The 12,039-nt window shown below is 35.8% G+C and overlaps 1 protein-coding gene and 1 long non-coding RNA gene across 44 annotated transcripts in view; both read right to left on the reverse strand.

Moving 5' to 3' along the window:
• Positions 1–12,039, reverse strand: part of Nrxn1 (neurexin 1) — a 1,065,367-nt gene that overhangs the window by 896,126 nt on the left and 157,202 nt on the right. The window lies entirely within an intron of this gene.
• LOC141414811 (uncharacterized) overlaps positions 1–12,039 on the reverse strand; it is a 92,898-nt gene that overhangs the window by 21,161 nt on the left and 59,698 nt on the right. The window contains exons 2-3 of the long non-coding RNA XR_012439683.1: positions 9,810–9,859; positions 1–7,155 (exon numbers count right to left, since the gene is read on the reverse strand). The exon at positions 1–7,155 is cut by the window's left edge and continues 21,161 nt beyond it. This is a non-coding gene — a long non-coding RNA (uncharacterized lncRNA). The remainder of the gene's footprint in view (positions 7,156–9,809; positions 9,860–12,039) is intronic.

Here is a 12,039-nt window from a genome sequence, read left to right on the forward strand (position 1 = left end):
TTTTGCTTTTCTGACTACTATTCAAATCTGACTTGGCCTACCTTGACAGTCATTTCTCCTAACAACTTTAAGGGGCGTCTGTGTGTGATAGTGCACTTTTCTTCCATGTAGAATTCTGCTCTATAGCTCATTCAGGCTCAAGGGACTGGAAAATGCCATATTTTTAAAACTATAAAAGTATTTTTATTTAGTTTGCCAACTACTATGTACTGCAAGTGAAATACTGAAGTGGAAAAGGAAAAATAAACAAGGAAAGATTTTTAATATTTGGCTAAGCATCAGAAAGCTATTTAAAATGTAGATTATAGGACCCTCACTTCAGAAATTTGAATTAAGAGTATCTGGGTTCAGAGCCAGGAAACATGTTTTGAACAATCTTCCCAAATTATGCTTATATTGAAAGTTAAATTCCAGTTCAAGTACCCTGTCTAGACACAATGGAGCAGAGATTACAAGATTAATCACTGAAGTTTTCAGTAGTATGTGATTAGTAGGAAGAATGAAGTGGGAGAGGAGATGTAGTTTAGGAGAAAGGAAAATATTGTTTAATTTGCTACTTTATATGGTTATATATTACTTCACTTAGTTTCCCTCATCCCCCCCAAAAAACATCTTAGATTTAATGAGAATCTCATTTTTATCAAAAATAAAAATGAGATGCAGAGAACTCAGATGACTTGATGTGAGTTACAAAAAATCTTAACCACAGTTATAGTTCAAATTTAGGTCTCCCTCCTTCAACATTAAGGTGATTTCCCTAGTCCACAGTTTATCAGGCCAAAAAGAAAAGATATGTCAGGGTGGGCATGGTGGCACATACCTATAATCAGAGCATGAAGCAAGCAGGTCATAAATTCAAAGCTATCCTAGGCTACATAATGAGACCCTGCCTCAAAAAAAAAAAAAAAAATAGAAAGAAAGGGAATATGCCAGAAGTTCACTATGACTAGCTCAGTGAATATTCGAATATTATTCAAAACACTGAGGGCAAGGGGCAAGTAGGCAGCTTAAATATCAAGATTAGACTGAAGACTAGTGATTGTGAAATGGATTTCTTGGAGATTTAAAACTATTTTTCCTTAATATTTAAGAAGAAATAGAAAAAAAAAGAAGAAATAGGTGATAGTCACAGAATATCCTATTATGTCCAAAGGCTAGCCTTTCCTGCATGGTATACTTAAAATGTGTCATTTGATTTAATCTTCAAGACAAACCTGTGAAAGAGATTTTATTAACTGCATTACATAAATGAAAAATGCAATGTAGAAAGGTTAATTTTTGTAACATCTTAATAAAGAGCCTAAATTAGAACCTAAACGGTCTTACTCCAAAATCTTGCATCTTTCTAGCATTTATAATGGAAACAAAACAAAACTGGTATTTACCTAAGTTGCAAGAAGAGTGCTGCACATGCATGTATGTGCAAAAGAATTCACTGTTTACTAATATTTCAATATCCCTCACCATGCCTCACACCACCTCACATTACAGCCATTCTCACTTTCTGTGCATGAAACTCAGTAATTTTTGCTGTTGCTTGAATAGAAAAAGGCAACCCAAGCATGCAATGAGCAACAGGGCATAAGTAGTCAGGAAGCCTAGGTCTCTAAGACCACCGTAATTATACAGAAGACTGCTAGTTGATCTCAGTTTTCCCTGAGGACAAAGGAGAGACAACAAACTTCAGCCTTACTTGTGAAATTTGGATTACTGGAAGAATAGCCTGATAAGAAGAGCTTTTAGAGACAACTATGGAAGAAGGCCTTGGGGAATTATCACCCTAAAAAGCCAGGACAGCTTATCACCTGACTAGTATTACTTAGCACACCTTCTTAGCTCAAAGACAAAACAAAGTCTAAGGAACTTGCTTGGTTTCTAGAAGCCTTGTAAAGTTAACTGTGGCATTTTAAAACAACTTCGGAATTCAGATTTTTCCCTTTCAATCCAAATATCTTCTTTCTTGTGTTTGCATCCAGTGTATTTGATCAGAGCAATTCCAAAAGAAAAGCTGTGATAAATAACAATATATTCAGTGAAAAAAATAAGGTTTATTATAGGTTTCTAATTCAGACCAAATCTAGTATCTATATAGTATCTTTCCTTCAAAAGTTTATATGAAGACAAATATCCATAAAGATAGGCATTTTTTTTTAATTATCTAGAAATATGTTATGTTAGGCAACTTTCATAATTTGAAGAATATTCATGAGGGCTAAATTAATTAATTTTGTGCTTTAATTCATTTAACTTTCCTTTAAGGTATTATCATTCTCTGGCTTTCAAGAAAAGAGACTTACAAGTTATCTTCCACTACAGTGTCACATTCTCTTGTGGGAATTCTTGTGGGCATAACTAGTTTAGAAGTAAGAGGTTCTGAAACATGAATAATTCCAGAAGGAGTTTTAGCCCATCCCATTCTCAGGATAATTGCCACATCCAGTGCTCTAGACACCACAGGGGACAAATGTCCTTTTATACTGCCATCAAGAGCCAGTCTTCTATAATTGCCTTTAGATCAACTTGGCTCAACTTTGCATCAATCTAAATGCTAACACTGACTTTTTTCAGGACCGCTTTCTCTTTTAGCTGCACATATATTGAATGATCCAAAGAGTATTTTAATTACCTAGATGTTTTCTTAAGAGATTACTTTGTTAATTTCACTTCAGGGTAAAATTGGCTAAGGCTCTCAGTCAATTTTAGGAGGGGAGAGGAAAGGGAATTTGATTCTGCCAGATGAAATTGAATGGGAGGAAGGGGTAGCACACAGGGGTCAGTGAAAAAGCCTTTGGCATTTCAGGCATAGGAAAGAACACTGGTGAATAGCATGATTGAAATTATTTTCATGTGGTTGACTCGGGATGTGAAAAATGGTCCCTGTATCTTTTTGTAAAGGAAGGTCACCTGGTGAATTCTGTGAGGCTCACTAATGCTTTCATGGAAGTTGATCCTGTTTGGGGAGCTTAAAGAGAAAAATGAGTTAGCAGTTAACATCTAGATTTTAGAAGTATACTTAGAGACTTATGTTTCTGAAAAAAAAGATACACAAAGCCATCAATTTCTCTGAAGAGTGCTTCTTCATCTGCCACAAGTCTATGGTTCTTCAAGGTCTAGGTTAAGGCTTATTTTTTCCAAGAAGCCATTTCAGCTTATCTGTGCCTCAGTGATCTTTCTCTCTTCCGAACCCAAACAATGTTCACCTCCTATACCACTTAACTTAGCATGCAATAATAATTCTTCACAAAGACTGAATCTAGGAGATGAAAATGACCACAGAATGGAATTCAGACCAAGGTCTGACAGCCATATTAGTAATATACACCAACCCTGGATGATGAGGATTTGTACTACCTGATGTAACATGAGGCAATCCGATGCAAGAAGTTTTTTCTACTATATTTTCACTTGTGTTTCCAGGTGTTTTGATTACATAGCTTGGTTGTGCATTTTCTTTTCCCAATACCTAAAATTAGTAGAGGGGAAGCTCAGAGTGTTTTATCCACATAGGTTTTTTTCAGAAAAGATTATGACAAACTTTGGAGCCAAATGCTTCATTGTTTGTGCATAAATCTCAACAGGCTGGCTGAATTAAGCTCTCCATAATCATCAACAGGCATTGCTAATAAAGACACAAATAAGCAAATTGATATTTTTTAAAACTCTGTGTCTTCAGAAATTTTCTATGAGGCTTTGATGAACAAAACACCACCCAACATAAGAAGCAGCACTATTATCTCGGTGTTCGGGTGCAATCCATCTCAAGGACATCTGTGATGCCTCTTTTTCAAACTTGGATGGCTGCTATCTGAATCAAATCCAGACTCTTTTGTTAGAAAAAAATCTGAATTTTGAGATTTCCTTTTAAGTTGAGAAACAGCTTTCTTTAATCAAACAGAAGATGCAATTTATTTTACAGTGTGAGATTAATAGCAATGATTGGCTTTGGAATAAAGAACACTTGAAGAAAAACATCACATATAAAAAGGCTAACTTTAACAAAAAAAAGTGTCCTTTGCTCAGGCAATGGAGCCATATTACTTAAATTTGCACATCTTTTTCATCATTGTAGATGTACTCCGCAGACTACATAAACTCAAAGCATTTGAAATCTAAAATTTCAGGCTTTTAAATTAGAAATCAGGATGGCTGAAATTAAGTTTGTAAATCTGATATTTATATTAAAGATTTTTTAGATAAAATTGCAGAATTTTATCTAGAATAGAACCCACCTGGCAAAGTCTTAGAGCAATAATGATTGTTTGAGGGCCCAGAAAGTGGTTGTTAGTAGATACTGAATTTTTCTGAGATGAAAAATTTCCTTGATAAGAAGCCAACTCAGAGATAAACTTTTGATGGATTCATTAACAGCCTGCCCTGCCAATTTTATCTCCACTGAGACTTTAAACCAAATGGCATTATTCTTTCATTATGACGAGGTCCTTCTTACCCTGTTCTGAGTCAGTATTTCAACCTAAAGGCCTAAGAATATTTATGAAGTGAAGAAAGAAAGAGGATGAGCCCTGCTTTTTTTTCCCTCTTTCCTGAAGGTTTGTCTATCATGTGCAGTTACTTCGCCTGATTTAATAAAGCCCTTGGCCTTTACATGCAGAATTATATTCACACTGTGTCTTTCAATGACCCAACAGATCCCTGCACTCCTCATTCTACAAGGCCTGGCGGTACTAAGGGAAGGGTAGAAAGGTAGATTTGGCAAGAGAGGGAAAAGGAAATATGTAAGTGAAGACTTACTGACACAGTGCCCTGTACTGTCTTAATTTAAATAAGGATTATTTCTAGGGATAATACAAACCTGTAAGATAAGAAAAAGACAACCAACATGATTATTCACAGAAATGCAAAGGATGCAAGAACAAGAGAAGTCTCTTAAGTCTCTCTTTTGAGGGGTGGGGGAGTGATTATGCAAAAATATTTAGATTGGTTATGGGTAGCTTTCCTTTTTTAATGACAGATGAATGAATTAGAAAGGTTCTGTAGCGAAGGTGTCCATCAAAGATTTTTCCAGTTAAATGTGAGCAAGATGTACATTAAGGAGTAGGCACAACTCCCGATGTCAAGTAAACTTTAGTCTAAGGAGACTATTTTGACAATAGTACTTCTGGTTGGGTTATATCTCAGTAGCACAGTTCTTGCCTTCTAAATGTGAGTCCCTGGGTTTCAGCCCTAGCTCTGCAAAAAGAAAAATTGTATTTTTACGTTTAATGGCCAGAATATTATTTCTCTCTAAAACATCACCTACGTAATTCATATGTTATATTGTATACATATTTATCTATAAGAAACTTAGAGATAAACATTTATGGATAAACAGATATTTCCTTGTAAACATGGCCATTTTCCACTTGGAATCAAATTCTAAATATGAGTTATTTTCATTTTTTTTCCTGTCTTAAGGCCTCATTCATTATACAATTTTTTTTTAATGAAAAAGATAGAAAAGACTGTGATTATAACTCTCAACAGTCCACAATTATTTAGTGATCTTTCACAACTTGATTATCATTGTGTAACTCTTTGGTAGTAAGAGAATTCAAAGCCATTGTCCTTAAAACAAACAAGATTACAACATCAGGAAAAAGAAAATCAAACTGTAGGTGAGTAAGACACTTATCTTTGTAGCTTTCAACTTGCATGATTTCTAAGAACCATATACAAATAATGACAATTTACTAGTTTTATTTTATTATGGAAATCAAAGGTTAAATGTGATTTTTCGAAGAGAGACCACAAAAAGTTTTTGGTATGAGGTAGGATCTACAGAAATGGCTAAAAGAATGGAGACAGGTCTTGGGGAAAAGATTACAGGAAGGGGGCCATTCCTGTATTTCTGACCAAGAACAACATTAGCCAAAGCTTGAATCTGGAACTTGGGTGGGCATATGGGTACTTGGGGAGAAAACATTAACCCGCCCAGATGGAAAGGAGTTAGGTTGCAGTGGAAAGGCAAAGTGAGGATGAGGTAGGCCTAGAAAGCCAGACTGAGGAGTTTAGGTTTGAGGCACAGACATTTGCCTCATTCACTCCATATACACTCTTATTTCCTGAATTCCCTCTCTATGCCAGGACCAATAGAAGAGCTTGAGCCCCAGAGACAGCCAGATTTAGAATTCCATCCAAGTTTAGAGTTCACACATTCAACCTAAAATATTTGCTTAGATCTGTAAATGGCCTTCAGTGTATCATAGGATTAACATTGACATCTAATTCTTTCAAAGCAGGTTTAGAAATGTAATTCTCTTGACACAATTACAAGGAATACAATTTCAGAGGGAGGAGGATATTTCTAGTTGTCAAAGTAAATTTAAATGGATAAGGACAAGATTAGGTTAGGCTGAAAGGTAGGTTAGTAATTATTTATGGGTTATGGTAGAAAACTCCAAGTTAGATAAACTCAACAAGATTTTCTAGCCATGCTCTTGAGTTCAAGGCTAGCCTGGGCTGCACAACAAAAACTAATCTCTAAAAAAAAAAAAAGAAAAAGAAAAAGAAAAAAAAGAGGCTGAGTATGATGGCTCATTCCTATAATATTAACTAGCTGGGAGAAAAAGAATAGTAGGAACGAGTTCTAATACCAGCCAGGCAAAAAGTTAGTGAGACCCCCCATCTCATCAAAACAAGCTGGATGTGGTGGCATGTGCCTGTGGTCCCAGCTATGCAGGAGAAATGAGTAGGAGGATGTGGTCCAAAGCTTGCATTGGTAAGGAGACCTTATCTGAAAAATAACTAAAACAAAAAAGGCTGGGAGCATGGCTCAAGTTGTAGATTGCCTGTCTAGTAAGCTCAAAACCCCATTACAGCTAAATAAATAAATAAATAATAAAATTTTTGTAGCCATTAGATAATCTTATATGATATGTGCCCTTCAGTCTGAGAGTTGTCAGCCTGGGATTTAGAGAACTAAGGGAATTGAGACCTTATTTATGTCAAACTCTTATTTTCCCAGTGAGGTAGAAGAAAACTCAAATGGGCCAATAACCCCCAGCAAATCCTGGGCTAGCAAGAATATAAATTAGTTCTATCACACCCACCAGCTCCTTATTATGTTAGAGATTTAAAAGGATACTGTAGTCTCTTATACCCATAAGCAGAGAAGCATTGGGCCCGTGGTCTCAGTTCCCCAATCAGAATCATTTGCATCTATAATTTATTTGTGAATGAAAACAAGACATTACAAAGTGGCAGTAAAGAAAACTCAGGGTGTGGTCATAGCAATAATTAATCATAATCCTATCTCCCAGCTGTTTTAAATCAACTCAATATTTTCTTCTTCTATTTGTGACATAAAGAAAATAACAAAGATTTAACTGGATGACAAATCTCTCTCCCTACTGGTCATAAGCCTGTACCAAGAGATTGTATGTTTCGTCACTTGAGCATATTATTTCCTTAAGAAATACTCTCAGAAACATTTTATGCTAGTATAGTAGCACTTCGTTATGGAGAAGAGATGTTAAGCTTTTAAGGGATTTTTGAGAACTTTCACCCAGTGATGCCTTACATTTGTTTGGATATGGGACAATTTGGAAAAATATACATGTGTTTGTATGTGTGCACAGGCAGTACTATATATTTGCATTTGATATCAGGGGGCTCCCTTTGCATTCGCCCTCTGGTAAGAAGGCTGATTTAGTCTGATCACTTAATTTTATAGATGAGAGCATTTGTTCATCACTGAGTGACCTAAGGTCACATCTGGTGTGTTGGAAGGTCCTGAATCAGGACAGAAGGGGTTCCAGATATCTGTATGTTAACTTCAAGTCTACTGCCATTGCAAGATTGGGCAAGATAACTTATAGTTTCTGGCACTTAAGTTCCTCCTATGTAAAGAAAGGAAAATGATCATAGTAATGAATAGCTACCATTTACCGAGCACCTACTGTGTTAGTGGGAGGCACAGTACATATACTTTTCCAATTACTACTAGCAACAAAATTTTGTAGTAGATACAACTTTCTTTTATTCAGATGAGAAATAAGGATTAGAGATGGAAACATGCCTCCTATCAAATGGCAAAAGTATTCAGGATTGGCAAAGTCTCTAAACCCATGCCTTTTAAAAAAAATGCTACATGGCAGATAAAAGACAGCTTCATTGATATGTCTTACATCTTAAAAGCCTTTAGAGTATTATAGAAGCTAGAATTTCATATTGCTGTGGTACAAGTTGAACATTTTTATAATTCTGAAGAATAGAATAAAGGAGGAATGATTCTTTATGATGGAAAATAAGATTTCTGATATTGAATGTATGTGGTAAGGTATTTTACAAAGTGGTTGAAACTATAATAATAGCATAGAAATTTCAATAATGTCTTCCCTCTAAAGTATTCAAAGGAAGAACAATGGGCTAACTTTAAGCAGAGTTATCTGGTTTTTCAGATGACCTTTCTGAAATGATTATCAAAAATGCCTCAATGTCTAAAACAAATAATTACTCTGCCACAGCAATTTCAGGTCTGGATTGCTTTCTGAATGTAGCCCAAATAAAGGTATTCAAGACACTTCCAAATATGTTAATTAGCTGAGTGGGTTTCTCTGTGTTTAAAACTGTATTGAGTTTCAGGGCGAATTTGCTTCAGTATCAGCTAGGGAGATAAATCACAGCTTGATCAGAGTTTAGTACAATGAAGGACAAAGTACAGGTTTTCTCTTACACGTCATATCTCCACTGTGTACCAGTGCACAACTCTCTGAAGATTAAACTAAATGGCTGCACTTTTTGAGATTTAATAAAAACGTTTTTGACATGGTGTTTCTCCAAAAACAGTACGGTGTTTGTTTGAAGCTGATGTGTCAACTATAGCTTCCCCTTTCCCCAGCCTTACCATCACAGTTATTTTGATTTCTAAGTAAGTAGCATTAGTTTGACTACTTAACAAGCTGGATAATGGCCTGATTTATTATAGAAACCCCAGTTAAACTAAGAAAAACTGTAGAATCCCACTGATCTATCAAATCCTTCTGAGGTATAGGGTTTCATACTAAATCATGGTGAGCCTGTGAGATGGGAGATTTTGTCTCATTAGCATCAGCATTAAAAATTCTGTACCACCTCAGGTTGAAATGTCAAGTCTGAGACTGCTGTGTGCAGGTGAGTGTTCAGACACCTGAATAAGCCATAATGGTGTGCAAACAACAGGATTAATGTCTCCTAGACTCTGCTGTGCAAATGTGCCCACCTGGATTACTCAATCTACACACAAAAGACCACAGGATCCTTTGAGGGAAAAATCAGACAAAGAAAAGGCAGATGGAACTTTTTTCCTTTAAATAGGTATTTGGATTCATGAGTGCATGCATTTTTCATTAAAGAAATGCTTATGAAACAATCAACTCAGATCCAGGTACTGGGTTAGGTACACTGGTGAACAAGAACAGATACGTTTCTGGCCATCATGAATTATTAAAAATCTGTGGGTCAAACAAAAGCTCTTGAATGTAGAAGAATGTCTTTCTCAACTCTTTGTTTTCCAGTCCACTAGCAGAGTTGCTTCTACATAATAGGTACACAGTACACAAATAGGAAGTGGAAGTTTTTAAATAAAATATATTAGATTGGTATAAAGTAGTAGTAGCAGTAGTAATAATTGCTGTCATTTATTTAAAGTATATTAGAAACCAAGCACTGATTCTTTAAAATAATCTTTTAAGTAAAATGAGAGAAGACATTTTTGAATTTCTCATGTCTAATCTGAAGATCCCTTAATAATGCCATATAAAAATATTCCCTTATCCTAGGAAGTTGATAAGATGAACAAATGTGATCTCCATGGGTCTCTACAACATGCTTACCTATGTTGAGAAATCAATAGTGCTTGGAAAGTTGTTTGTTGATGGCTGCGCTGTGTAGAAAGCAGAGGTTTTCAAACTTTAGTAAGCATCAAGAGCACCTGGAAGGATTGTTAGAACACAAACTGGCCACACCTCCAAAGATGCACTGGAAGTGTGCACTTCTAACAAGTTCCCAGGTAAGGCTAATACTATGAGAAGCTTTGCTGTTGCAATGTTTCACTTTTAAAGCTGGCCTCTTATGAGACCAGGGGCACTAAAGAAGAGACTTAGGGAGAAAAGCGAGAGAGAGAGAGAGAGAGAGAGAGAGAGAGAGAGAAAGAGAGAAACTCTCGGTGGTTTCTGTGGTTTACCTCCATTTCAGAATGAATACTTGCAGAGCACTTGCAATTATTGGGACTACGTAAAACACAAGGAGAATACAAGAAGTAGTGGAGGAATATCAAGCAATTATTAGAGAGGAAAGGGAAAGGAAGAACTTAGATTTGAAATCTCTTACTATCTTGTAATTTTGACTTTATTACAAAACTAAATGAGAAAATATAGTCTCATCTAGAGAAGGGAAATCAGCTCAAATTCTGGAACATCCTATGACCACAAGGTTCTAACATCCAAGTTTTATAAATAAATAGAGTATGTAGCACCTCCATAGTTATAAGGCAAGGAAGCAAAGAGTCAGGATTTGATTCATTTGAATGGATTCTATCCTTGCCTACTTTGCTTGTCTCCTTCCCCACTCCCTCCCCAGCCCCCACCAAATACTATCAAATGATTATTGGGAGCTTACTAGCAGGTATTAATCATAGTTATGTGAAGTCACTTAATCTTGAAAACAATCCTGAAATATGGCTATCATAGAAACCCAATTATATAGATAAGGACATTAGGTATTAAATAAATTGTCAGATCTTGCAGGCTAGTGGCAGAAAAAAATTAAAAATGAACTCCAAACCAATTTAACCTCAGCGCTAGCATCTTTAGTCTTTTTTCTTTCCTGGTACCAGCCACTTCCCATCATTTGACCAAATTAGTCTGTCTCTGGGTACTTATTTCTAATTATGTTTCTAAAGAATTAGGTCCTCTGAATCAAATTTAATATGCAAATGAAATACCCAAGAACATAAAGATTTCTACAGTTGAATATCAATTATTATGGAAAGGTAGGAAGAATTTCAATACACTGAAACTGTTGCTAATGGCTGCATTATGGTCGATTTATATCTGTATTACAGTTTCAGTTAATGTCGGTTTTTTTTCCATTCTCAAAATGAAATGAATCTGAATAAATTATTGTGAATTGTGTACTTTCTAATGACAGTTTTTTTGCAGTTAAATTGATTAATCGCTATGATCCGATAAAGAAACAGTTTTCTTGAGAAAACTGGCCAAGCAATTGAGCTAAAATGTTCTAAGAAAACCAAGGGCAATCCACTCTGACACAAGGTGAACTGTTTTAGGCAACAGGTCACTTCCTTGCACCATCCATAGCTGCCTTTAAAATAGATGTTAAAGAATTGAAGCCATTTACTTCTCCTGGCCTCACTGAGCAGATGAGTTATACACTTACAACTTACATGCCTACTAAGGGCAAATACACAGCTATTGCTGACCTGTACTGAGTGGGAGATAATACTGGCTAACAATAGAATGTTATATTTAACCAAAAACGAAAAGGAACAGAAAATTGTGTCAGTATTAAGAGTAATAGAGCTCACTTCACATGAGTCTAGACAATTCCAATCAACTACAAACACACTAGTCTATACAGAACTAGTATAAGTGGGCTCCACTCATGAAACTTGGCTCCTTGAGAAAAAAATCTTTCTAGGTATAATCACTATTAAATGGTCTCATAGCAAAAAGCACTATCTGTTTCCCCAATTCTCTTCTAAGCTATTTGCTACCATCAGTCTTTTAAGGATAACTGAATAAAATTGCCTTTTTAAGTATCAGATACTTTTTAAGTATCTGATTTCATTGCTAAAATTTACCTATCTAGTTTTCTGAGGTAGTCCACCGTGAGTACTGCATTTCAGATGCACATTTAGCTTTCTTTTCGTATCTTATCCATTTTCCTATTTGATGTACACCATCCCTAGAAGACACAAAGCACACTCTTATTTAAACACATCTGTCCAAGAGTCCTCTTCCCTTTCCCTCAGGTTATTACAGAGCAAAGCAGTGAGCATCCAGAACTTCCTGGTTAAGACCTATATTTGGAGTTCTGGGGCTT

This window comes from Castor canadensis, chromosome 12 (genome assembly GCF_047511655.1).
Source record: "Castor canadensis chromosome 12, mCasCan1.hap1v2, whole genome shotgun sequence".
Classification (NCBI taxonomy): Eukaryota; Metazoa; Chordata; class Mammalia; order Rodentia; family Castoridae; genus Castor; species Castor canadensis.